The sequence below is a fragment of the Salmo salar genome, chromosome ssa11 (assembly GCF_905237065.1).
Source record: "Salmo salar chromosome ssa11, Ssal_v3.1, whole genome shotgun sequence".
Taxonomy (NCBI): Eukaryota; Metazoa; Chordata; class Actinopteri; order Salmoniformes; family Salmonidae; genus Salmo; species Salmo salar.
In genome coordinates, this window is record NC_059452.1 from 111199898 (window position 1) to 111205022 (window position 5125).

Genomic DNA, 5125 nt, shown 5'->3' on the forward strand with positions numbered 1-5125 from the left:
GCTACCAGGACCAGAGATGGGGCTGGGGTGCAGGTCTGGTTAGGCCTCTCTCAGACCAGGGAACTCTAGTGGATGTCCTGCCCAGCTACCAGGACCAGAGATGGGGCTGGGGTGCAGGTCTGGTTAGGCCTCTCTCAGACCAGGGAACTCTAGTGGATGTCCTGCCCAGCTACCAGGACCAGAGATGGGGCTGGGGTGCAGGTCTGGTTAGGCCTCTCTCAGACCAGGGAACTCTAGTGGATGTCCTGCCCAGCTACCAGGACCAGAGATGGGGCTGGGGTGCGGGTCTGGTTAGGCCTCTCTCAGACCAGGGAACTCTAGTGGATGTCCTGCCCAGCTACCAGGACCAGAGATGGGGCTGGGGTGCAGGTCTGGTTAGGCCTCTCTCAGACCAGGGAACTCTAGTGGATGTCCTGCCCAGCTACCAGGACCAGAGATGGGGCTGGGGTGCAGGTCTGGTTAGGCCTCTCTCAGCCCAGGGAACTCTAGTGGATGTCCTGCCCAGCTACCAGGACCAGAGATGGGGCTGGGGTGCAGGTCTGGTTAGGCCTCTCTCAGACCAGGGAACTCTAGTGGATGTCCTGCCCAGCTACCAGGACCAGAGATGGGGCTGGGGTGCAGGTCTGGTTAGGCCTCTCTCAGACCAGGGAACTCTAGTGGATGTCCTGCCCAGCTACCAGGACCAGAGATGGGGCTGGGGTGCAGGTCTGGTTAGGCCTCTCTCAGACCAGGGAACTCTAGTGGATGTCCTGCCCAGCTACCAGGACCAGAGATGGGGCTGGGGTGCGGGTCTGGTTAGGCCTCTCTCAGACCAGGGAACTCTAGTGGATGTCCTGCCCAGCTACCAGGACCAGAGATGGGGCTGGGGTGCAGGTCTGGTTAGGCCTCTCTCAGACCAGGGAACTCTAGTGGATGTCCTGCCCAGCTACCAGGACCAGAGATGGGGCTGGGGTGCAGGTCTGGTTAGGCCTCTCTCAGACCAGGGAACTCTAGTGGATGTCCTGCCCAGCTACCAGGACCAGAGATGGGGCTGGGGTGCAGGTCTGGTTAGGCCTCTCTCAGACCAGGGAACTCTAGTGGATGTCCTGCCCAGCTACCAGGACCAGAGATGGGGCTGGGGTGCAGGTCTGGTTAGGCCTCTCTCAGACCAGGGAACTCTAGTGGATGTCCTGCCCAGCTACCAGGACCAGAGATGGGGCTGGGGTGCAGGTCTGGTTAGGCCTCTCTCAGACCAGGGAACTCTAGTGGATGTCCTGCCCAGCTACCAGGACCAGAGATGGGGCTGGGGTGCAGGTCTGGTTAGGCCTCTCTCAGACCAGGGAACTCTAGTGGATGTCCTGCCCAGCTACCAGGACCAGAGATGGGGCTGGGGTGCAGGTCTGGTTAGGCCTCTCTCAGACCAGGGAACTCTAGTGGATGTCCTGCCCAGCTACCAGGACCAGAGATGGGGCTGGGCAACCTCCTATGGGAGGATGAACAGAAGGTAGGAGAAGTTGTGTTCTTCTCTCCTTCGACGAAGCATCTCCTGTCCTCTCTCTGTTTCTACACCAGCACCAACATATCCTCTCTGTGGCTGTAGTTTCAGTATGTCTGGTTCTCTGTATATCTCTGGTTCTCTGTATATCTATCTGGTTCTCTGTATATCCTCTCTGGCTGTAGTTTCAGTATGTCTGGTTCTCTGTATATCTCTGGTTCTCTGTATATCTATCTGGTTCTCTGTATATCCTCTCTGGCTGTAGTTTCAGTTCTCTGCCTGTAGTCTGACTGTCTCTCTCTCCAGTTCTCTCTGCCTGTAGTCTGACTGTCTCTCTCTCTCCAGTTCTCTCTGCCTGTAGTCTGACTGTCTCTCTCTCCAGTTCTCTCTGCCTGTAGTCTGACTGTCTCTCTCTCCAGTTCTCTCTGCCTGTAGTCTGACTGTCTCTCTCTCCAGTTCTCTGCCTGTAGTCTGACTGTCTCTCCAGTTCTCTGCCTGTAGTCTGACTGTCTCTCTCTCTCCAGTTCTCTGCCTGTAGTCTGACTGTCTCTCTCTCCAGTTCTCTGCCTGTAGTCTGACTGTCTCTCTCTCCAGTTCTCTCTGCCTGTAGTCTGACTGTCTCTCTCTCCAGTTCTCTCTGCCTGTAGTCTGACTGTCTCTCTCTCCATTTCTCTCTTTCTGTAGTCTGACTGTATCTCTCTCCCGTTCCATTCGCTCTTCTTCTCCATCCTGCTTTCTTTCTTTCTTTCACTTCAAATCACTTCTCTCTCTCCACATCTGTTCACTTCTCTCTCTCCATCTTTATTTCTCTCTCTCCACATCTGTCCCCTATCTTCCTCCCTCCCTCCCTCCCTCCATCTCTTTCTCTCTCTCTCTCTCTTCCTACCTCCATCTCTCTCTCTCTCTCCACATCTGTCCCCTATCTTCCTTCCTCCCTCCATCTCTCTCTCTCTCTCTCTCCACATCTGTCCCCTATCTTCCTTCCTCCCTCCATCTCTCTCTCTCTCTCTTTCTGTCTCTCCATTTTTCTCTCTCTCGCGCCCTCTCTTTCTCGTTCTCTATCTTAGAGGATGCTCTAGTTCTCCCGCCCCCATGCCCCCCTAGGCTCCTGGCACAGAGGACAGGAACAGCACAGCCCTCCTCTCTCTCTCTCTCTCCCTCCCCCCTCTCTCTCTCTCTCTCTCTCTCTCTCTCTCTCTCTCTTTCCCTCCCCATCTGTCTCTCTCTCTCCCTACCCCTCTGTATCTCTCTCCCTCCCCCCTCTCTCTCTCTCTCTCTCCCTCCCCCCCTCTCTCTCTCTCTCTCCTTCCCCCCATCTCTCTCTCCCTCTCTCTCTCTCTCTCTCCCTCCCCCCCTCTCTCTCTCTCCTTCCCCCCATCTCTCTCTCCCTCTCTCTCTCTCTCTCTCTCCCTCCTCCTCTCTCTCTCTCCCGTCTCCCTCATCCCTCTATCTCTCTCTACCCCCTCCTCTCCCCCCTCCTCTCTCTCTCTCCCATCTCCCTCATCCCTCTCTCTACCCTCTCCCTCCTCTCTCTCTTCCCCCTTGTCTTTCTATAGGTTATCATGCAACTCCACTACATGGCTTCTGTTAAATCTACAACCATCCTGCTGTCTTCTACCAGTCTACCACTGTCACCACAAAGTCGTGTACCGTCAATGAACTATGTTTTAATATTGACAATACTCTCTTTTCTCTCCCTCCTCTCCCTCCTCTCTCTCTCTCTTCCCTCCCCCCACCTCTCTCTCCCGTCTCCCTCATCCCTCTATCTCTCTACCCCCTCCTCTCCCTCCTCTCTCTCTCTCCCATTTCTCTCTCTACCCCCTCCTCTCCCTCCTCTCTCTCTCTCTCTCCCATTTCTCTCTCTATCCCCTCCTCTCTCTCCCCCCTCCTCTCTCTCTCTCCCGTCTCCCTCATCCCTCTATCTCTCTCTACCCCCTCCTCTCCCTCCTCTCTCTCTCTCCCATTTCTCTCTCTATCCCCTCCTCTCTCTCCCCCTCCTCTCTCTCTCTCCCATCTCCCTCATCCCTCTATCTCTCTCTACCCCCTCCCTCCTCTCTCTCTTCCCTCCCCCTCCTCTCGCTCTCTTCCCTCCCCCTCCCTCCCTCCCTCCTCTCTCTCTCTCTCTCTGTCCCGTCTCCCTCATCCCTCTATCTCTCTCTACCCCCTCCCCTCCCTCCTCTCTCTCTCTTCCCTCCCCCCTCCTCTCTCTCTCTACCCACTCCCCTCCTCTCTCTCTCTCTTCCCTCCCCCTCCTCTCTCTCTCTTCCCTCCCCCTCCTCTCTCTCTCTTCCCTCCCCCTCCTCTCTCTCCCTTCCCTCCCCTCCCTCCTGTCTCTCTCTCTGTCCCTGTCCTTCTCTTGAACAGAAGAATAGCAAGGACACGTGTAACTTTGATAAGGAGTTCACTAAGATGCCGGTGGATCTGACTCCAACAGATAAACTGTTTATAATGAACCTGGACCAAGACGAGTTCCTGGGATTCTCCTACACCAACCCTGAATACCCCTCTGATGAGGCGACTGGCGAGGAAGAGGAGGATGGACAGAGTTAAAACACACACACACACACACCCTGAATACCCCTCTGACGAGGCGACTGGGGAGGAAGAGGAGGATGGACAGAGCTAAAACACACACACACACACACCTGAACACACACAAACACACATACAGTAATAGACACACACACCAACCCTGAATACCCCTCTGACGAGGCGACTGAGGAGGAGGAGGAAAAGGAGGGGATGAGGAAGAGGAAGAGGAGGAGGATGACGAGGTGGAGGGGAGGAAGAGGGGGGAGGAAGGGGAGGAGGAGGAGAGGAAGAGGAAGGAGGAGGTGGAGAAGGAGAGGAGGAGGAGGAAGTGGGGAGGAGGGGGGAGGAGAAGGAGAGGAAGAGGAGGAGGAGGAGGAAAACCAACTCTCCTTCCTTCCCTCCCTCCGTCCTCTCTCTCTCTCTCTCTTCTCCCTCTCTCGTTTTCTGTCTAATCCCTCGTTCTGACGGCTTCTCTCCTGGAGTTTTGTTTGGTGTGATGTCACAGGGTTGGTAATGCGGCAAGACACACACACACACACACACACAACATACACACACACAACACACACACACAACACACCCACTCAGTAAATGAGAAAGTGTTCTGACAACCCCCCAGTGAGCCATTTCAGAAGCAGGAACGACAACAATACTTCCTTCCTCATTTATTAATTCATTAATACATGTATTTATTAATTTAGTTAGTTATTTAGTAATTTACTAATTTAGTTATGTATTTATTAATTTAGTTAGTTGTGTATTTATTAATTAATTTAGTTATTAATTTATTTAGTTATGTATTTATAAATTAATTAATTTATTTATTTATTTAGTTATGTATTTATTAATTTAGTTAGTTATTTAGTTATGTATTTATTAATTTAGTTAGTTGTGTATTTATTAATTAATTTAGTTATTAATTTATTTAGTTGTGTATTTATTAATTAATTTAGTTATTAATTTATTTAGTTATGTATTTATTAATTTAGTTAGTTATTTAGTTATTTAGTTATGTATTTATTAATTTAGTTAGTTATTTATTTATTAATTAATTTATTTATGTATTTATAAATTAATTAATTAATTTAGTTATTTAGTTATGTATTTATAAATTAATTA

At 51.3% G+C, this 5125-nt stretch overlaps 1 pseudogene; it reads left to right on the forward strand.

The window, feature by feature from the left end:
* Window positions 1-4233, forward strand: part of LOC123725124 (protein kinase C beta type-like) — a 127392-nt pseudogene extending 123159 nt beyond the window's left edge.
* The last annotated feature ends 892 nt before the right edge of the window (window positions 4234-5125 follow it).